The sequence below is a fragment of the Anabrus simplex genome, chromosome 13 (genome assembly GCF_040414725.1).
Source record: "Anabrus simplex isolate iqAnaSimp1 chromosome 13, ASM4041472v1, whole genome shotgun sequence".
Classification (NCBI taxonomy): domain Eukaryota; kingdom Metazoa; phylum Arthropoda; class Insecta; order Orthoptera; family Tettigoniidae; genus Anabrus; species Anabrus simplex.
Genome location: NC_090277.1, coordinates 87,430,884 through 87,454,242, shown reverse-complemented (window position 1 = coordinate 87,454,242; position 23,359 = coordinate 87,430,884). Strand labels below are relative to the sequence as shown.

Below are 23,359 nucleotides of genomic sequence, written 5' to 3'. Positions count from 1 at the left end.
TGTACACAGTGTACACAACACTGAACTGCATGATAAGGCCACTTCAAATTATTTTAGATTGACCGGACGCGGAAAGGATAGGAAGAAAGAGAGGAAACTGAAGTAATACAGCCGCGGCCGCTACTCTAAATTCGCTTTTTTCTTTCCTAGTTTCTTTGCGTCGCACGACACAGATAGGTCTTATGGCGACGATGGGACAGGGAAGAGCTAGGAGTGGGAAGGAAGCGGTCGTGGCCTTAATTAAGGTACAGTCCCAGCATCTGCCTGGTGTGAAAATGGGAAACCACGGAAAACCATTTTCAGGGCTGCCGACAGTGGGGTTCGAACCTACTATCTCCCGAATACTGGCCGCACTTAAGCGACTGCAGCTATCGAGCTCGGTCTAAATTCTCAAGGGCCTGAAGGAGGAATCTTCTAGTCACTAAACAAAATGTTACAATTATCCGACTTCAACGATGTATCTTAAGGATTGTATATCCAATCTTTGTCCCGTTTCCCTACGGGGTCAATAGGAAATGAAATGAATCTTCCTGGCGAGTTTCTATGACCGGATGGCCTTCCTGGCGTCAACCTCGTCAGAGGAATTCATGAGATTTTTTTTTTTTTTTTTTTTTTTTTTTTTTGCTTTACGACGCACCGACATAGGTCTTATGGCGACGATTGGACAGCAAATGGCTAGGAGTGGAAAGGAACCGACCGTGGCTTTAAGTGATGAAAACCAAGAACCTGTTTTACGTCAATGACCAGGTCAGGGATGGGATGGGATGAATGAAGTCTCCAGCTTGCGGCGAGGATAGGAATTGTGCCGACTGCCGAGGCCTGTTGCACTCCTCTAGAGCAATGATTAATGACTGACAGATGGAATGAAATGATATGGTTGTTGGAATGAAAGATGACGGGGAAAACCGAAGTACCCAGAGAAAAACCTGTCCAGCCTTCGCGTTGCCCAGCACAAATCTCACAAAGCGTGACCAGGATTTGAACCACGGTATCCAACGGTGAGAAGCCGGCGCGTTTCCGCCTGAGCCACGGCGGCTCTACCGTGGCTTTAAGTAAGGAGTGAAAATGGAAAACCACGGAAAACCCACTTCAGTGTTGCCAACAATTGGGTTCGAACCCACTATGTCATGACTGCAAGCTGATGGATACGTGACCCAAACCGCTCGGAGGGAGAGGTTGAAAGGCGGTTCCGGCACATAGCCTACTCCTGTCGAATAGTACCAAGGGGTCTGTTCAAGGCTTAACGCCTCAATCCGACGGGCGAATCAGCATCAACAGCGCCACCCCAAACATAGTTTCCCCGATTTCTTGATGGATGAAATAGTTATTAGCCATTATCCTTGGCTTTCTAGAACGGGACCGCTAACTCGCCGTCATAAAGCTTATTTGTTCTCAGGCAGGTTGTGTGGACCTCTAATCCAGGTAAAACACCCAGATCTGGCCGAGAATCGAACACGGTGCCTCGAGGTAAGGCAGGTTTGGTAGCCCTATATCAAGAGGCTTGTCGCCGCTTAGCTTAGCTTAGTCTCATATACGGCTGTGTCAGTTCGGAAACTGCTGAGGCAGAGCTGAGTAATGACTAGGAATTTCATTCAGTTACACGCTGAATGCGAAGAAGTAACGAGTGGTCTATCTCTTGCCCGGTCACCGGTTGTGTATGGAGTGTTGCATAAGTAGTAGGGATTAGGGGGTGAACTTGATTGCTTCCTGCACACGATTCTAGCCAATTACAACAAGAGAATTAGCCGGGCTCGGTCGACATTCTATTTTCAATTTCTTCAATAGTTTCACTGAACCTAACACGAAGACAGAAAGAGGAATTTGGCGAGAAAAAATCAGGAAATAATGCGGATGATGTAGCTGGGATGTTCTGAAGTTGTTGTTGTTGTTTTTTTGTTTTGTTTTTTTGTTTTTTTTACAATTTGCTATACGTCGCACCAACATAGGTCTTACGACAACTTCAGGACATGAAAGGGTTAGCAGTGGGAAGGAACCGACCATGGCCTTGTGTGAAAATCGGACGCCACGGAAAAACATCCTCAGGGCTACCAACGGCGGGACTGTCTGTTTAGTATGGGTTTCCTGTAACTATAGTTCTTAAAGTTTACGCAAAAGGACTCAAAAACCATCCAAGCTAGAAAGTTATATTATAAAGATTTTGTATATGCACATATAATCACTTTCAAAGGATTGCATCCGTTGAGAATAAAAACAGAAATTAATTCAAAAACATTATAAAAATTATTCGTTTCCAAAAAAGTATCTTTTCATATATACTAATCAATCTGTAAAGCAAGAAACAGATCTATAATATGACATTATCCACTTCTAGCGCGTGAATAAATGATGGCATTTAGATGAAAACCAAGTCAGATAAATGTACTTGAACGAATCAAACTTACTTTCTCATCATCATCATCATCATCATCATCATCCTTTCAGGTATTATCCTATAGAAGAACTGTTACGGTCTATACAAAAGATTTGTCTTTTCACGCCATCTCTTCCTGGGGCGTCCCAGAGATCTCTTACCACCGGGGCACTAGTTTATGACTGCTATGGGGATCCTGCATCCTGTTTAGGTGTTCTAGCCAATTTATCTGGTATTCATAGGTGTATTCCAATACAGGTCTGCTGTTAAGATCATTCAGCACTTCTGTGTTTCTTTAGTGTTCTCACTTAGTGACACCTGCTGTTCACCGCATGTATTTCATTAGATCTGAAGTTATTCTTCTCTCATCGCATTTCCTCAGGGTCCGCGCTTCGCTTCCATAGCAAAGTACAGGTCTTGCCAAGGTTTTGTAGATTCTTGTACGGGTGTGTTTTTGAACAAATAATGATATAAAATCTTTATTGATGACTTCCAAACATATGTTGAATTTGGAGATTTTCTCGGGTATGTCCAGTGCTTCAAAGAAAGACAGTTTGTAGCCGACGTATTTAAAAACATTTACTCTTTCCAAAATGTTATTTAAGCAGATCTTACTGATTCCTTGTCACTTTCTCTAAAACAAAAATTGTGACAGTTTGTATATTTTCCAGAAATGATAGCATAATATGGTCGTAAGTCAACTAAGAATAAACTACTTATGGTATTAATAAACCTCGGAATTCTAGGGTTGGTATTAAATGGCGACCTGCATCAAACCAGTATATATATGGCCTAATGACCCAAACAACATAATATGCTAAGGCGTGTGACACAGTAATGTGCTGTGTACCTAAGGTACCGAGCAGGCATTTGTCTACTGCGAAAGTGGAAAACCATCTTGACGGCAGTCAAGGGTGGAGTTCGATCCACCATCTCCCAACTAAACGACCTGTAGTCGTAACAGATCACAACTGGCCCACATGAAGGTTAGCAACAACTTGTAGTAGTTGGTGGATTGGAAAACGCGCACGAGTGAACGATGTAAATATAATCCAGGCCGCAGAACGGTTCAGTGCAGAAAGAAACAATCGAGATGTGACATCTGGCAAAGTTGGTGTCTCTCTCGGTCAGACTCGGAGCTGTGCTGGTGTCCACTCCAGTTCACATCACACACAGCGAACGCGACTACACTTCCTGACACAAGAAATAGGCTAAGAATTTATGATAACTCCTCGAGTTCAAGCGGAAGAAAGAAGATTTTTTCCCTAGTTAATATCCCGATGTTTACCTACGTTTTGCTGATAGAAGTGCGCCATTCTATACCACTAAAAGTGAACGATATATAAAGTGAACTTTCCTAAACGGTCACCTTCATTTAGTGGTCACCTCACTACACAGCCATCTTTCTCTAAAAACGATTCATTTTCTCACAAAGCCGTTCTTAATATCACCTCCTGTAAGCGGTCGCCTCACTACCCGGTCACCGGCCAAGACACATTTTACAAACTGACTTCGAGGGAACGGCCGGTCATAACCATTCTGACTACAGACGCACAGTATCACAGTCGACCTTCTTCACATTTTGCCATCCAAATAGTACCGCACCGGGCGAGTTGGCCGTGCGATTAGGATCGTGCAGCTGTTAGCTTGCATCCAGGAGATAGTGGGTTCGAACCCCACTGTCGGCAGCTTTGAAGATGGTTTTTCGTGGTTTCCCATTTTCACACCAGGCAAATGCTGGGGCTGTACCTTAATTAAGGCCACGGCCGATCCCTCCCAACTCCTAGGTCTTTCCTATCCTATCGTCACCATAAGACCTATCTGTGTCGGTGCGACGTAAAATAAATAGCAAAAAAATATGATCGTAATTTCCAACACCCGTATTTTGTTGACCTAAAAATGGTAAATAAAGTGAACTATAAAATGACTTAAAACTTCTCAAATAATATCCTAAAACAAAAAATGACCTAAACATCAAGTGTTTATTGTTAAAAAACTAAATGATACATATTTCCAGGAATGCCTAGCAGCAATATATGAATATGCACGTTATAATCGCCTCCTTAAGGTAGTAGACGCTAAGAAGAAACATTACAAAACTAACATTTTTTCAAAAAGCATTTTCCATATATTCTAATCAAACTTTAAAGGAAGAAACAGACTCTGATATTACATTATCCATCTCTAGCGAGTAAAAAAACATGCAAGGCATTCGCATAAAACCAATTGAGATAAATTTACTTGAATGAACCAAAGTAACTTTCTCTAAAAGAACGTTATCATTTGTACATTTTTTTCAGAATTTATAAATAATACGGTCATCAGGAAACAAGATGGGACGTGAATGAATCGAACATCGGGGAAGACATCATGAGAAATGGCGAAGTCTTCAAACACACATTTGGGGTGAAAACTAGCGGTGGTCAGAAGAACGGAAGAGGCAACACAGTGAGTTCATGAAGATATTTTGTGGGAGAATAGGAAGGCGAAATTCATCAAACCAATGAACAAGTTATAACGTGCTCTGTGAACAGGCACAACTAAATAATCATATATTATTATTATTATTATTATTATTATTATTATTATTATTATTATTATTATTATTATTATTATACTCTAGAGAACTGATCATTTCATTCGTGGTATTTTCATAGTTCCTGGGTCAGTTTCTCCCTTTCGATGCACAGAACCCTACACTTGTCCTCTCCCTATTCCATACAGTTGTCTCTCGAAAACGATTCGTTAGATGTAAATATATAAATTAATCGTCATCTACAGAGCGGGTAACACGTACACTCTACACTATACAACGGTTATGTTGTGAGTCTTGCATAAACTCTAGGGGTACGGCAAATGAGAACCCCTAGAATTTGTGTTACTCGCGCTGCATAACGGAAGAACGGGCTACTCGTCATTTCCAACAAATTACTGCCTAAGAACCCGGTGTCTAGCTTCATTTACTGAATGACATATTTATGATCATTAGATTTTCCCAAAAGGGAAGCTGATATTTTTTTTAAAAAAACTGTACGCGTTCCATTGTGTGTCTCGTTCGTAAATATCAAATCATAAATTAACTTCATTTTCAGCCAGCTTTCGCAGGTTAGCCAACCTCCAATTGCGGGGAAAGAAAAATAAACGAAGAATTCATATTATTATTATTATTAGCTGCCTCAGTGGATCAGTGGTACAGTGTCGGTCCCCGTATCCCAAGATAGCGGGTTCAAACCCGGCACAGGGAGTCGGATTTTTGAAGGGCAGAAAAAAGTCCATTCGACACTCCATGTCGTACGATGTCGGCATGTAAAAAATTATCTGGTGACACATTTAGTGTTTACCTGAGAAAATTCATTAAATCTTAGCCACAGACGCCCAAGACAGTTTCGGTTTACTCGGTCTGCCCTCTAGTGGGCCTAGAGTAAAACAGAACGTCGAAATTGACGGTAGCTGAGGCCATACGATTATTATTATTATTATTATTATTATTATTATTATTATTATTATTATTATCATGAGAATAGTACAACGTCTGTAAAAGGCTGCATCTATTATTCCAGTTCTTTACTCTTATCATTAAAAGAAAAAAAGTTCCAGTAATGCCTTGGGGGAATTCCCCTCTTAATGATAATAGGATCATATATTGCAATTGGCTTTACAGATAGATCTTATGGCGACGATTGAATGGGAAAGGGCTAGGAGTGGGAAGGAAGCGGCCGTGACCTTAATTAAGGTACAATCCCAACATTTCCCTGGTGTGAAAATGGGGAACTACGGAAAGCCATCTTCAGGGCTACCGACAGTGTGGTTGGAACCCAGTATCTCTTGAATGTAAGCTCAGAACTGCGCGCCCCTAACCGCACGGCCAACTCGCTCGGTATCAGATATTGCCTCGCCTACTCTAATTCTGTGAGTTCTATTTTCTAGAAATGTAGCCACCCATTCAGTCATTCTTTTGTCTAGTCCAAAACAAAACAAAAACCCATGGGATTACAGCCCTTGAAGGGCCTTGGCCTACCAAGCGACCGCTGCTCAGCCCGAAGGCCTGCAGATTACGAGGTGCCGTGTGGTAAGCACAACGAATCCTCTCGGGCGTTATTCTTGGCTTTCTAGACCGGGGCCGCTATCTCCCCGCCAGATAGCCCCTGAATTCTAATCACGTAGGCTGAGTGGACCTCGAACCAGCCCTCATGTCCAGGTCCAGGTAAAAATCCCTGACCTGGCCGGGAATCGAACCCGGGGCCTCTTACACCACGGGGCCGGCACTTTGTCTAGTCCAATTGCACTAAATTTTTGGCCGTGGTCTCCCATGACCTACCACCTCAAAAGCCTTAGATATGACAATCGCGATACAGTCCAAATATATATATATTTCCAAATAATGTGTCGGTAAATTCGCTCTTAGGGGTATTTTGAGCTATTGCGCTGATATTTTAATTCATTTTTATTACGGTGCCTTGTAAGGATATTTCGCGTTGAAATATTGGCATATTATGTTTATTATTATTAACGAGAAAAGGAAAGACAAATTGAGACTGAGACGTCTCCCTCCCAGAATTTAGTTGAGGGACCCCTTAGCAGCTTTGTAGCCTAGAGGCCGCCACTGACCACACTTGTGTTCTGGTTTCTTCTCCACCGCCATGTCAGTGAACTTGAGTTAACCGCCCGCTTGCCGGTCAACCAACAACTCTGGAGAGACAATACCATTTCTGTTCACATTCGCCGACCGAGTGATTCATAGCCATTACTGCTCTTGTTTTCGCTCTACTTCTACCTCAGGTGGTGATTGCGCTTCCAAGGGGGTCTAAGAACGCCCGGCAGGGTCAGTATTTGGTAACGTTAACCGGAGAGAAAGGAGTGTCCCTTAAGTCTCTTTCTTTTTCTGAATATCGCTATTATGGTCTAAGATCTCATTGTCTTCTTCTTCTAACGAGTTCACCTACGGTTAGAGACACCCAGCAGTGAGATCTTCCTTTCAGAAGGTAGTGGGTTCGAACCCCACAGTCGGCAGCCCTGAAGATGGTTTCCTATGTTCACGCCAGGAGAATGCTGGGGCTGTACCTTAATTAAGTCCACAGTCGATTGTTATCCCATCGTCGCCGTAAAGCAAATTCAATAATAATAATATGAAAATGTCTTTAGAATTACGAAACGAAATAACAAATAAAATTTCACCACCAATATTGATTATGTACTTTATTATGTAACATAAGATTGACTGGATGCAGAAATCCAGTCTCACAGCTTCCTAGTAGTTCGTTAGAGAGCGATCCAGTCCTCGAAATACTGTACTGTTACAATGTATAATCTCAACTCTCGATTTACCTTAATCGGATCAACCGCGTTACGGATTAACCGCGATATCAAAAACACTAAAAATGCACAAGTGTCAGGAGTTACAGGGATACAGAATAACAAATGGTCGGGTTAATATTCCCGAGTCGTAACAGTAGCATTTGGTAGCGCGACCTTCCAGTTTTGAGAAACGTGAGAAGCAAAATAAAGAAAAAAGTGTTTCTTGACACAAAAGCAGAAAATCATGGCTGATTATTTATTAGTTTCATCGAAAGTGCTGTTTATTTTTCAATTTATTAATTGTGCTAGTTTTACTCCAAACGTATTGGTTAAGTTAATAAAAAAAACACAGTATTATCATTTTAACTGTACTTTCAGTACGCCTGTTCTATTTTTAAGTTTTTGCGGGTTAACCGCGATTTTACTTATCCGGGAAGCCTTAGCACTATATTATCCCGGTTAATCGAGAAAACGGACAAATGATTGAGTTGAACGTTACCTGCATTATTTTAAAAAGTACATGACGCGTGTAAGTCTCTTTTTTGTTGAATGAAGTACATAATTTCAAACCTTCTTTCCTCAAAGCATACATTGAGGTCGTCGTTCTGATTCGCTACGCCTTATTCGTCTAGTACAGAGAGTTCGGCAAAAACGTGAACAGGAAATATGAAAAAATTAATTCGATATCTCATTGGCTGAATGGTCAGCGTTGAGCCTTCGGTTCAGAGGCTCCCGGGTTCGATTACCGGTCGGATCGGGGATTTCAATCGCGTCTGATTAATTCTTCTGGCCGGGAGACTGGGGGTGTGTGTTTGTCCCATCACTTTCCTCCTCATACACTAACAACCACCACAGAAACACGCAATAGTAATTACATCCCTCCATATAGGGTTGGCGTCGGTAAGGGCATCCGACCGTAAAACGGCCAAGGGACTGCTTCTAAAGCACAATCCTGAATCGAGAATGCTCGTTGTCTAAAGGGGTCCAAAATCCAGGTCAACGGCCCCTCATAATGGTACCTATCGCTAGTAAAGTACAAACCATGGTATGTGTCATGTTGCGGTACTAATCAAGAGTAGCGTAGACTCACGGTGTTCCACACATTATGGTACTACTCACAAGAATTGTACGTCGCACAGTTAACGCAGACCTATGGTGTTCCTCACCTAGGAGTACCATTCACGGGCGCCGGTATTCCCGTGGTGTTCCTCATATAGTGGGTACTAATCACAAGTAGTTTCATGGTTCTAATACAATCATCCCTTGGTCGCCCCTTTCAGTCGCCTCTTACGACCGCCCCTACCCACAGGGGGAATAAAACCCTTTTCAATTCGTCCAAAAAGCAATTGATTTTCATTTTATCAGGTGCTGAAATTAGCCAAAGGCGTGAGATATCGAATGAGTTCCTTTTTTAAAAAAAATCATTTATCAGTATGACCAAACCTTTAATGCTCATGTGCCCAGTTCACGTTTCCACCTCCTTGTAAGATGTTAGGGTCACCATTTTGTCATCCTGCTTTCCCCAGACAGTCTTCTCCTTAAAACCAAAGATGTGTCCATGCGGATTTTTCCAACAATAAGGAAAAGGCCTCATTTAAAAAACTGATAATTTAAAACAGCATCATTCATTTTTATAAATTTTTCTCTAGCGTCAGAGGGGCTGCCATGCAGAGACGGAAAAAGCGTGGCCGGTTCATCCGGAACGACGTACGTTCGATTCTCCGTCAGAGAGTCGCGAAATTTAAGAAAAATTTCCATTTCCGGAGGTGCTAATGGTGCTGAGGTTCATTCAGCCTACACCAAAAATTAGTACCAGGTTAATTCCTGGAGGCAAAGACGGCCGGCCATGGAGGTAACCACTCTAGCTCATCAAGTGCCGCGGTTATGGATATCTTGACTTTTACCTTCCACCCCTCAGAGGAGCTTCATGGTCTGTACGGAGACTGCTTTGCTTCGTCAGCGTAATAGTGGTTGCATCAATCCTAGCGCTTCTGATATCTGTTCAATGACCACTGGATCTTCCAGTGTTTATAGTTGCCAGTGTTATGAAAAGATCGACAAAAAAAAAGGAGAGTTGAGACTACTGTGGCAGCGTTTCCTTTGTTCATTATCTGCTGTGCTTACAGTACAATATTTAAAAAAAAAAAATACATGACCTTATTTACTAGTTGCAAACATTCAAATAAAGCAAACATAATACCAAAGAAAACGCATATCTTTCACAATCAATTTCAGGAGAAGTATATCGTCGTTGCCGGGACGAAACCTCCTATGTGAAAAATTTTCGTTTAGAACTTTGGCCGGTAAGGCTCTGTCATCCAAGGTGCAATATTGTGTGAACATTGTCAAGGAATTCTCGCTTTTCATAATGTATGTGCTGCGGGTCAGTATATCTCCAAAAATATTATCACATAGGAGGTTTTGTCCCGGCAGCGACGACATGTTTCTTAAATGCGCGGAAGTCTCCGGACCAAACAAAAGGACTCACAACTGAAAATCATTACAGAGCGAGAGAGAGAGAGAGACAGAAAATGTACGATTTGCAACATATCAGCCGCGCTCCGTTTTACAGCCATACATAGTACAGGAAGTCAACTCGAAACACCTGCAGGAGGCGCCACACCATCTATATATATGAATTTTTTATGAAAATTAAAGTCAGTCTGTCCGGCCATTCTATCCGGTCGATTTCCTTCATTTTTTAACAGAAAGGTATTCACGCACAGATTTGTCATCTGGTACTATAAATCACTTAACTTCCGCCTTCCTCAAATTATTTATTTTTTCAATTTTTTGTATCTTTGAAGCAATCACATCTTTGGTTCTAATTGAGGTACGGAGTTCGTTTTGGCCTAAGAACACTCATTGGATCAAGCGCTTTCTTTTGAGGTAACAACTACTTAAATTGGTAGATTCTGAGAAAAGTTATGAGTACATTTGTCTTCATGACGAAGATCTTTGAAGGACTTTTTAACAGTTCGGCGCGCAGTGTTGTTCCAAGGAACGTTTAATTCTATTTCTCTGTGTGATGTATTTTCTTTTTGCTAGTTGCTTTACGTCACACCGACACAGATAGGTTTTATGGCGACGATGGGATGGGAAAGGCCTAGGAGTTGGAAGGAAGCGGCCGTGGCCTTAATTAAGGTACAGCCCGAGCATTTGCCTGGTGTGAAAATGGGAAACCACGAAAAACCATCTGCAGGGCTGCCGACAGTGGGGCTCGAACCCACGACCTCCCGGATGCAAGCTCACAGCCGCACGCCCCTACGCGCACGGCCAACTCGCCCGGTCGATGTATTTTCAAGTGTTTTGTTGACAAAATATTACATTCTATTACCACAGCAGATCATGTGCTTTTTTTTCATTAACTCGAAACTTTGCAAATACATCCGTGAGGATAGTAACGAACAACACCATACTCTGTACATTGCGAGCGGAGCCAGCAGGAAACTGCTAGTTATTATTACTATTATTATTATTATTAGCAGCGAGTACGAGATGAACAAAAAGTAATGGAATGCAGTCGACGAAGGCAGATGATGCAGAAAAACATTAGATTAGGAAATTAAATCTTAAAGAAAGTGCATACATATTGTTACTTGGGTAGTAAAATAACTAAAGATGGCAAAAGTAAGGTGGACGTAACATGCAGACTAGCTCAAGCAAGCGAGGCCATTCTTAAGAAAAGAAATGTGCTCACTTCAAACATTGTTTAAAGAGGAATTAAAGAGATGTTTTTGAAGACTTTCGTATGGCACTGTATGGAAGTGAAAAGTGGACGACAACTAGCTCAGAAAGAAAGAGAATAGTTTCTTTTGAAATGTGGTGTTACAAACGAATAAAGAGATACTGAATCGAATTGGAGAGAGAACGACGATTTGGCAAAATTTGACCAGAAGAAGAGAAAGAAAGATAGGACACATCGTAAGACACCCAGCACTTGTTCACTTAGTTTTTGAGAGGAAGTATAGACGGTAAAAACCGCAGTGGTAAAGCAGTGTATGAACATGACAGAGTAGAGTAGATGTAGTTGTTGCGTAGAAAGTAAAAGGTTAGCACAGGAAAGGGTGGCATGGACAGCTGCATCAAACTAAAATATATGGATTGATGACACAAACAACAACAGCGAATAAGCCCACTAGGACTACGCAAAGTGATTAGAGGCGTGCTTTTGCCTTCCGTTGTGCCCGAATTCCTTTCATTATTATTATATATATATATTGCGAATGAGCCCATTAGGACTACGCAAAGTACTTAGAGACAGGCATTTGCCTTTCTTTGTGCCCACACTTCCTTCATTCGTTTGCTGTGTGCTTCTTTTCTCTCTTGAGACCATGTTGTTCCGGTCTTCTTCTTTGGTTTTTCCTCTTGGTCAACTTGCCACTTATGAACTTTGGTTCTGAAGATAACCCGGCTTTGGATGTCTTCAGGTGTAATTCCTGCCAGTTTGAGATCTGTTTTAATTTCGCCAATCCATTTTATTGTGTCCGTTTTAGCTTTACTTCGGTTTTCATAAAATTCAACTATTTGCTTGGTAAGTCTATCTGGGTTCATCCTTTTTATATGTCCAAAGAATCTTAATCTGCGTTTTCTGATGTCGCTGTGAATGTTAGAAAATTGTTTGATTTCCTGTTTCCCTCTAAGGCGGTACTGTTCATCTACGAGTTTTGGGCCTAAATTTTTTCTAATGATCTTGCGTTCCTTTTTCTGAATATTTTCTAGATCAGTTTTCCTGTTCAAAATTAGTGTCTCTGATCCATAGAGGCATTCTGGTTTTATAACTGTATTATAGTGTCTTAGTTTAGCATGCTTGGAGAGACACTTTTTGTTATAGATATTTTGGGTGAGTCTATACGCAGTTTCCATTTTTTGGCATCTAACTTCATTGGCTTTTGTTTCCATTCCATTCTCCTGAATTATTTCACCGAGATATTTGAATTGCTGGACCCGTTTTATTTTGCCATATTTTGTCTCCATGAATTTAGGGGCTTCTTTGCTGCAGGTCATGTATTCAGTTTTTTCAAACGATATTTGGAGGCCGACTTTTTCCGCTATTTCTTTCAGGAGTTCGATCTGGTTTATGGCTGTTGAAACGTCACGAGTTAAGATTGCCAGATCGTCCGCAAATGCCAGGCAGTCTACTGCTAATTTGCCCCTACCAAGAGTGATTGGTTGGTCAATCTTGAGGGCAGACTTCTGTTTGCGCCATTCCTGCATTACCTTTTCAAGGACTCAGTTGAAGAGTAGTGGAGAGAGCCCATCTCCCTGTCTTACTCCTGTTTTGATCGGAAAAGGGTCTGAGATTTCCCCCATGAATTTAACCTTAGATTTTGTGTCTGTCAATGTCTCTTTTACAATTGCGAGTGTTTTCCGGTCTAGACCCTGTTCTTTTAATATCTGAAACAGTGATTGACGATCAACTGAATCATAGGCCTTTTTGAAATCAACAAAAGTACAAACTACATTTTTGCTACAAATTCTCTGATGCCTTAGGATTAACTTTAGGTTCAAAATTTGCTCTGGACATGAACGGCCTGGTCTGAAACCTGCTTGATATTCTCCAATTTTTGGTTCTAGTTGCTGTTGGGCTCTATCGAGAAGGCACTGAGATAAAATTTTGTAGGCAACAGATACCAATGAGATTCCTCTGTAGTTATTTACATCTGTTCTGTCTCCTTTCTTATGTAAAGGATGAATTAGTGCACTTTTCCAATCTTCTGGAATTTGTTCTGTTTCCCAAATCTCTTGGATGATACCGGTGAATTCTTTTATAGTATTTGGGCCTGCTGATTTGAGAATTTCTGCTATGATCCCATCCTCACCTGCAGCTTTATTCATTTTAAGTCGTTTTATCTGTCTGGTAATTTCTTCTTCATCCGGTGGTACTGAATTTGGGTTTGTGAAGTCAGGTTCCTGCGGTGGAAATCTTTGTGTTGGCTCTGGGCAGTTAAGCAGTTCTTCAAAATACCTTGCAAGTTCGGTGCAGTTTTCTTGATTGTTCAGTGCAAATTGCCCATTTACTTTCTTAAGGCAAAGGTTTTGTGGCTGATACCCTGTTAGCTTTGTTTTGAAGTTCTTGTAGAAATTTCGTGTGTGGTTTTTTTCGAAGTCCTTTTCAATTTCCAGTAGTTGATCTTTCTCGAATTTCCTTTTGGTCTGTCGGATTAATTTCGCTGCCTCTTTCCTGACTGCCAAAAACATTTTGTGATTCTTATCGGTCTTTTTGCTGTTCCACTTATTGTATGCATTCTGCCGGGATTGGATGGCTTGTTCACAGTCTGCGTTCCACCAAGGGTGTTTTTTTCTTTTCTGCAGAGGAATCAGTGTTTGTGCTGTTTCAATTAGTTTGGTCTTGAGTTGCTGCCAATTGTTGGACTGCTTTTTCTCTAATTCTTCGGTGAGAGATGGCTGGATCCGACTGGTATCAAATTTCGGAATTATTTGCTTCCTTCTTCTGAACCTTTGGGGTATCAACTGTAGTTTGACTCTTGTCAGATAGTGGTCTGAGTCTATGTTTGCACCCTTCCTTACTTGGACATTCATAATTTCTCTGTGGTTTGGGTACGAAATTGCCACGTGGTCAATTTGAAACTCGCCCAAGAGGGAGTTGGGTGATCTCCATGTCATTTGTTTAGAAGGTTTCTTCCTGAAGTGAGTCGACATGACTTTAAGGTTGAATGCCCTGCAGAATTCGACTAATCTCCGTCCATTTTGGTTCGTCCATTTATGTGCTGGGAATTTTCCAACTGTTTTCCTGTATTTCCTTTCCTTGCCTACCTGAGCGTTGAAATCTCCTAACAGAATTTTGACGTGGTTTTGAGGAATTTTTGATGCTGTTTCTTCTAGTATTTCCCAGGATTTGTCTACCTTCTCGCGATCTGTTTTATTGTCTTCATTGACTGGCATATGTGCATTGATCAGTGTGTATGATTTGTTTGCACACTTTAGGGTGATTGTCATTAGCCTATTGTTTACACATTTCACACCTATTACAGAGTTAAATATGCTCTTCTTGACTGCAAATGCAACTCCTAAATGGGGTGTGTTTTTGAGAATCCGTTTGTCTGTTTTACTTTTGAAGAGTCTGTAGTTCCCGAAATCCATTGCGTGTTCGTCAGTCAGCCTCGTTTCTTGGAGTGCCAGTATTTCTGTTTTTTGATCATTTAGGGTTTGCTCTAGTTCGTACAACTTCCCTGCCCGCAAGAGAGAATTTATGTTCAGTGTTCCGAAAAATGTTTTGCTGTTTGGGCGAAGTTGGCCAGAGGTCTCCGACTCCCTCTGTTTGCGTGTCCAGCCAGACTCCCCAGAATCCGATAGTCTGGTTGTGCTGCTAATGTCAGCAGTGGATTGGTTACCACCTGGGGTACAAATTTGTTTTCTGCCACGCCTCATGGTACTTGATTATCCAAGTATTGGACCGTAGTCCAGTTTCATAGGACTGGAGTGGATAGTTCCAGAACATACATTTCCAGCCGCACCTCTGGTGAACAGACGCTGACCACTTTGCCGCTTGCTGCAAGTCAGACGCGAAGTGGATTTCAGTCAGTTCTTCCGCCCTCTCTGCCATCGGGATGAATCCTCTTATGCCGTCGAGGCCGTTGACCATTTTCCTTGTTCCCTCAGTTGATCCGCGGGTGCTTATTTGGCTATGCCTTATTCGCACCTGTCCTGCATTATTATTATTATTATTATTATTATTATTATTATTATACTATGCCCTACTACTACGGAGAATTTTGTCAGAGGGGAGGTTCGTTTTGAAGAATGGTCATCCAATGCCCAGCCCCAAGGTTTCAGGCTAGAGTGTCTGCTTCTCACTCCGAAGCTCGGGGTTCGATTCCCGGCCAAGTAAGGGATTTTTTTACCTGCACCTGAGTGTTAGTTCGAGGTCTACTCGCCTACGCGATTACAAATAATCAAGGAGGTCTGACAGTAATCTGGTCTACCAAATCAAGAATAACGGTCGAGAGGATCTGCAGGCCTCCAGGTTGAGCAGCAGTCGCTTGGTACGCCAAGGCCTGTCAACAAGGCAGCAGTGCCATAGGTTTCGTGTTCGAAGTACCCGATCCCTCACTGAATGTACAGCGTACTTAGCCTTTAATTCAGCCAACCCCGAGTTCGACTCCCGATCGGGCCGAGGATTTTAAATGGTTAATTTCTCCGATTCAGCAACGGAGTGTTTGTGCTCGTACATCCTTCCACAAAGGGTTGGCGTCAGGAAGGGCATCCGGCCATAAAATTGAACCAAATCCACAGTAAGACCAGCAATATGATGTATTATTCTGAATGCGGGGAGTCATCAGTCCATGCACTGGTTTGATGCAGCCCTCCATACCACCGTATCCTATGCTACGCTTTTCATTTCTACATAACTACTACATCCTACATCATCTCTAATCTGCTTGTCATATTCAAATCTTGGTCTACCCCTACATTTCTTACCGCCAGCACTTCTCTCAAAAAACCAGCTAAACAAGTCCTGGGTGTCTTAAGATGTATCCTATCATTCTATCTCTTCTTCTCGTCAAATTTAATGAAATCGATCTGCTGTCACCAGTTCGATTCAGTATTCATCATTCGTGATTCGACCTACCCATTTCACCTTCAGCATTCTTCTGTAACACCACATTTCAAACGCTTCTATTTCTTTCTTTCTGAGCTAGTTATCATCCATGTTTCACTTCCGAACAATGTTACACTCCAGACGAAAGTCTTCAAAAACATCTTTCCAAGTGAGAAGATTTCTTTTCTTAAGAAAGTCCTCCCTTGCTTGTGCTAGTCAGCGTTTTATGTCGTCCTTACTTCTGCCATCGTAATAAAATGAATTTTATAGCGGTTTACTTTTCAATTTAAAAATGAGATTTTTTCAGGGTTAAACCCAGTAAACTACTCCCCCACCCCCTTTCTCCCAGGGTGCACTACGGATATGGTAACCCAATACAATCTTACCCTTGGATGTCCTACAATGGACATTCAAAGAATCGGGAGGGCTGCGGGTGATTAAATCATCTGTTTATTTTGTGTCTACAGCAAGATGCATAAATCGCTCAATCTGTAAAAGTGGACAGAAATGGTATTGTCTCATTTGAGTGGCGGGCGGGCGAACAGTATTCTCTCCCAAGTTCACTGACATGACGATCAGAAGCCCAGTAGCTGACTAAAGAAGTGCGGTCAGCCTATAATCTGGTTGGCGGGCCTCCTCAAGGCCGCGGCGCGTGTAGTATATGCAACACACTCGCACCATAAATGGAAGTTGTCTTCTCCTGGACTTGAGAGTAGTAGAGTGAATACGTATCTGTCGCGCGCAAAAGCGAAGCGAACCACACATCTACACACATACACACACAGTTCCCCTTTTATGGCAGCTTATGCTAGAGCCCTGCCCAAAGCGGGAAGGAAACGAAGAAAGCCGAGCCTTGCCGAAGTGCGTGAGTCATAGTCCGAGGAGTGAGAGAGATCAGTCAGGCCGGCCTCGCGCGCGCAGTTCATTCTGGTCGGCCAGACGGTGAGCATGAACCACGCGGTGCTATGGGCACTACCTGACAAAACACGTCGTCGTCGTCGTCGTCGTCGTCATCTGACGGTTTACGAGACGTGTAGATCGACAGCATCATAACAACAATACTTCCTGTTGCGTACCGCCGGAGAGAGGGGGAAGAAACCATCACCGCCGCACCGTCAACTGCCTGAGAAATGTCAAAATGACAAGTAAGAACTTAAATCATTTTATTTAAATCATTTGCTTCTGAATTTGGATAATTGAGAAAAATACAGCGTTTTCTGAGGATTATATAAAAAAAATTACTGAAACAAGTTCTCTATACATATGTTTATAAAAATCATTAAACCTTCAAACAAAACAAATCTAAATCGAACTCCAACTAACAATATCATTATGAAAATTTCCAAAATATTTTGAAAAGATGAAAAATTAAATGTTATTTCTTAATTCTCGATTGTTTCTTCTTAAAACATCATACCAATGTTTACTGAAATATTCTTGTTATGTATCTCTAGTGTGTCCATTTTTATTGTCTTCGTCAAAAAAGATAAATAATAATTTATTCGTTTTAGTTTAATCCATCCCTTCTGAAACAGAATAAATAACTTTCTGAGCAAAAATAAATATATATGAAAATATACGAAAGTTATTGAGAAACTTTCTCTATGCACCTGTGTATAATCTGCATTAAAAAGTTGATAAAACTAATTTAACTCCCATATCCATCATCCATATCATATCAATATTTTCAAAAACATTTCGAAAAATTTCAAAAATTTGTCATGATTTCATTTGGAACGTCTCTATATATTTTATTTAAAGAAAGATGCTACATCTCCTTCAGAAAGGCTGTTATTTTTTCTCAAAAAATGCGACTGTTTATTATTTAATAATCCTATTATATTATCAACAAAATGATAAAGTTTTTTGCTTCTCAACGTGAATGCTCCTTTGGAGAAAAACAGAGCACTTCTTAAGGAACATATGGGATAGTTATTGAACAAAAATGCTTTCCATACAGCTGTGTATAAACTGCATTGCAATTTCGAGTAAACAAACGTAATTCAAATTCCAACCATTAATATTATCAAAAATATTTCGAAAATGTCAACAGGTTGTTATAACATAACTCTTTGGCCATCTCATTTTTTTTAATTTGTTTTTCTCAAGAAAACATATTAATGCCTACTGATTTTTTTTCTTGTTAAGTATCCTTAGCCCGCATGCCTATATAATAATTAATTAACAATTATTATTGAAAGAGTCTTCAAATACATTTGTTTATAGGTAAATGTTGACAAAACAAATTTAAATCACGCTCTAACCATCAATGTCTATCACAAAAAATGTCAAAAATATTTCGAAAATATAAACAACTTGTTATATTTTAATCATTTTGAGCGTCTCGATGTTGTCATTAATTAGGCTGTTCTTGTTTTGGAAATGAAGAAAAATGTGCTTTATTCAAATATACTCGTCGTGTATCTACATGCCTACATTACTGTCACCATTGTTTAAGTTTTAACACAGATACAACGTCACACATTCGTTCAAATCATCACAAAACTAACAAGAGAACACTAAATTATTTATTTACTTATTTGGTACAAATATTCAGTATTCTCAAAATCAGGGCATTGTATGAAAAGTGGCATGCCAGTTTTCTTCTTAATGAATTTATATACAAACCGGTACCATTCGGATGATAATGTATCATTCAGTAAGACAGTTATTTTTTTTAAAAAACGAGGTATTTTAAGAATTTGTATTACCACCACTCATACTTTGTTTACAAAAAACCGATTCCTTTCTACCGTTATATACTCCACTTTGCTAGATTTGGCGAACAGCCTAATTTCAATATATATTGTGTGTCTGAAAGTGGTTTAAAAAATAAATTGCATCCGGTAATTTTAAGAATCTATATTTATAACGTGTATGAGATATCTGTGAACAGCGCTGTCATAAATATTTGTACCCGGAGGTATGTGGCAGTGTCTCAAATATGCAAGTTTGTAGGACAAGTTAAACGAATACTTTTCATCGTTTATTTTAAAAATCGGGCAGGTGAAATAAAGATTCGCATTCTTCTTTCACAAACTAATACAAATATTTTTCGATTTTTAATACACATTTCTCGAAATTTTATTCTTTAATTTGTATTAGAAGTATACTGGACTTCAAAGTAGCTAGCTCGCAAATTATTACGGGAGGAAGACACTCCCTAAAAAAGCAGGGAATACAGTAAAAATGAGTCAAAACCCTCAACCTCGTAAATAATAATAATAATAATAATAATAATAATAATAATAATAATAATAATAATAATAATAAAAATAATAACATAGTGCAATTTACCCCCACAAAATATTTCACTCAAAGACAGCGATATACATATTTATTAAATAAATAAACAAATTATCCCTCCTTCAACGACGGTGACAATTCAGATTCGGAATACAATAATGTTACCATTTCAATTGAATTTACAAACAAAAAAAGTGGATTTTTTAATGTTATTTTTTGGATGGGAAAGGGCTAGGAGGAGGGAAAGAAGCAGCCGTGGCCTTTATTAACGTACAGCCCTGCGGGATCCGAACCCACGATCTCCCGATTGTAAGATCACAGCTGCGCTTTATAATTGTTAATACGCCGGGCTGAGTGGCTCAGGCGGTTGAGGAGCTGGCCTTCTGACACCAACTTGGCGGGTTCGATCCTGCCTGGCTCAGTCCGGTGGTATTTGAAGGTGCTCAAATACGTCAGCCTCGTGTCGGTAGATTTACTGGCACGTAAAAGAACTCCTGCGGGACTACATTCCGGCACCTTGGAATCTCCAAAACCCATAAATGTAGTTAGTGGGACGTAAAGCAAACCACATTATTATTATTATTATTATTATTATTATTATTATTATTATTATTATTATTATTATTATCTTCTCTTTCTGGGGAGTAGAATAACGCTCTCAGGTATACATGGAAATGAATTGATCTGTGGTGTGTCCGTCAGAATCTGTAATGCGTTGTTTTCTTTTCTATTTCGCAGAATGGAACTTTCTAATTCTGTAGTTTAATGCTAGATCCAAAATGTCAGTAATTATGTGTACTCTTCTTAGTGTTAAAACAGTAATGGATCATGTATAAACAGAACAACATTATTTTTTGAATGCTTTCATTCCTCACCCTGAAGGGGTGAGGCGGACTACCTTGGCCGGGAACAATATTTTTCCCATTTTGGCATTTCTTTTCCTCTCTTCCCTTCTCTTCGCTTCTTATCTTCCTCTCCTCTTAAGAAACAATTTGCTTGGCTCTCTTTTTTAGTGGTTTCTCTTCAAATGATTTTAGACTGTCGTATTTTCTTCTGAACTCTTTTCTATTCTGGATCATCTCTACTGAAATTCGAAATTCTTGTGCATCCCTCTCGACCTCTCCTACCCACTTGGAAGTGGCTTTTCATCTCGTGATGTACGAGTATCAGAAGGTCTGTTTGGTCAGTCGTTTGCCATTAATTCTTACCAGGTGTCCCTAGAATTTCAGCCCCTTCTCCCCATTGTCTCCGTGATGTTTTCAGTGGAGATGTAGACCTCCCAGTTTCTCCTTTTCTTCCAAGTCGCATTACTAGTCTTATGCGGTCCAATAATTTTTCTCAGAAGTTTCCTTATCTTCTTCTCCTCGAGTACTTGCAGCTCCCCCCTTTTTTTTTTAATTTAAAGTAAGACATTTTGAAGCGTACAATCCGTCTGGTTTTATTACAGAATTGTTTCGGATTTTGGTATCATTCTTCTAATAACCGTTTTGAGACTACGATAAATCAACTTTCGTTACTTTTCTTTGCATTTAACTTTCTTCGTTTCCAAACTTCCTTCATTTTCTGAGAACGTTGTTCCTTTTCCTCTTGAGTCCATTTTCTTCCAGTTCTCAATTTCTTTCTCTCCTGTAATCCTGCCTTTCGTGTTACTTCTATGAAACGTGTTCTGTTTTCTATCGTATCTATTTTAATCCCAGCGTTTTTCATATCCTTTTCAATTTCAATGAACTACGTTGGTTTGGATTTGTAACTCTTCAAAAAGTTGAAGATTTGTTTGCTTAGTCTATTGTTATTCATTCTATAAACGTGTCCAAAAAAATTGGAGTTTCTTTTCCTCAATTATACTTGTCAGTTTTTCAACTTTTAAATATAGCTCTCTGTTTGATCGTAGGCTATATTCGACATTTTTGTTTTTTATAGGTCCCAGGATTTTTCTCAAAATTCTTCTTTCAACTTTTTCTATTTTTTCAAGATTTTCACTTCTTGTAAGTTTAACAGTTTGTGCTGCATATAAAATTTCCGGCCGGGCCACTGTTTGATAATGTCTTAATTTCAAGTTCCAGGATAGAGATTTCTTATTGTATTGTATTTTTTGTCTCATGGAACATCCTCTCCATTTTTAAATCAATAGCTACCTTTTCTTGTGTGCTGTTTGTTATCCATTCGCATTCTGGTATTATTAGTATTACGTATTACAAATTAACAAAAAATAAGTCTTTGGTTAAGAACTGTGTGATATATTTTTCATTACCTCAAGAATTAGGAATACTGTTGCCGAATTATTTTGTCCGTACTGAAATTGTCTGTTATCAATACATTATAGTTAAATGTATCTGAATAATAGATGATAGTATATAATCTCACTGTACCATTTATTATTGCGGGGTTTTCTAATCCAAGGATATACATTTTTGGTACAGCATTATGATGGGTTTCGACATATCCCCCCTTCCGGAGCAGAAGCAACAGGACGTGAGCGACCTCTGGGCATGATCACCTGTGATTAACAACTTGCGTTAAAAGTGTCTTTTATAAGCTACGAAAGGCATTACCAAAACATAAAAGTGTAATAGTATCGAAAGGGCACTTAACAGCTTAATAAAGGACGAAACAATCAATCAGCAACGTGTGGGAGCAATAAAAGTTCGAGTAAGCAATTGTTCCTTCATGAAATACAGATGTGTTAATCTGAGTAAGACAAGCGGAGTGTTTCAAACTAACGCGTCATTCTACAGTACAAAGCAGTGCCGTTATCATTAATATTAATAACAATAATCATAATAATTGATAAGAATCGAAGGCTTTGAAAAGAAGCAGCAATCCACAAAAGAGTGAGGCAAGGATGCAGTTCGTCCTACCTCTTTTTCAACGTTTATACAGAACAGGCCATAAAGAAAATCAAAGAGGAATTTGGAAAGGGAATCAAAATCCAAGGAGAGCAAATCAAAACCCTAACATTTGCCGATGATATTGTCATTTTATCTGAGACTGCAGAAGATCTGGAGAAATTGCTGAATGGTGTGGACGGAGTCTTTGGGAAGGAGTACAAGATAAAAATAAATAAGTCCAACACAAAAGTAACGGAGTGCAGTCGAATGAAATTAGATGAGACAAGAAATATTAGATTAGCAAATAAAGTCTTAAAGGAAATAGATGGATGAATATTGTTACGTTGTTAGTAAAATAACTAACGATGGTAGAAGGCAGACATAAAATGCAGACTACTATAAGCGTGGAAGGCCTTTTTTTAAAGAAAAATGTTCTCACTTCGAACATTGGTTTTTGAAGACTTTCGTACCGAGATAGTTGGCCGTGAGGTCAGGGTCGCGCAGCTGTGAGCTTGCATTTGGGAGATAGCGTGTTCGAACTCTACATCGTCAATCATGAATATGGTTTTCCGTGGTTTCGCATTTTCACACCAGCCAAATGCAGGAAGCTGTGCCATAGCCGCTTCCATCTCATTCCAAGCCATTTCCTAATCCCATCGCCGCCGTAAGACCTATCTGTGTCGGTGCGACGTAAAACAAATTGTAAAAAAAAAAAGGAAAAAATCCTTGTTCATTTCGGTATTCTGGTTCTTCACAAGAACCTGTCCCAAATTTATTTTCCGTTATATTTAAGGGAAATATTATCTTCCACAAGAATAACGGGGGGCGTGTATTATATCCTTGGTATATGGATAACCTGAGTCCCTATTCAATAACGAAGAAGTTATATAAGCAAAGCCATAAAAAAATCACCTCCTAAGATGTTTTATATTAAATGTATTGGTTCATAACGTATATCTGCCGTGTGAGAGGAATAGTCATCGGATTAAAGACGCAAATTAAAGCCTACTATGTAACAAATAAAATAGCTTGCGACATTCCCTGTAATGACCAACA

The 23,359-nt window shown here is 39.9% G+C and overlaps 1 protein-coding gene and 1 long non-coding RNA gene across 2 annotated transcripts in view; one reads left to right on the top strand and one right to left on the bottom strand.

Annotated features, from left to right (window-relative positions):
* The window catches only part of bs (blistered), a 328,848-nt gene that overhangs the window by 103,534 nt on the left and 201,955 nt on the right, over positions 1–23,359 (bottom strand). The window lies entirely within an intron of this gene.
* The window catches only part of LOC136884620 (uncharacterized), an 89,263-nt gene continuing 83,040 nt past the window's right edge, over positions 17,137–23,359 (top strand). Inside the window, exon 1 of the long non-coding RNA XR_010861393.2 lies at positions 17,137–17,374. This is a non-coding gene — a long non-coding RNA (uncharacterized lncRNA). The remainder of the gene's footprint in view (positions 17,375–23,359) is intronic.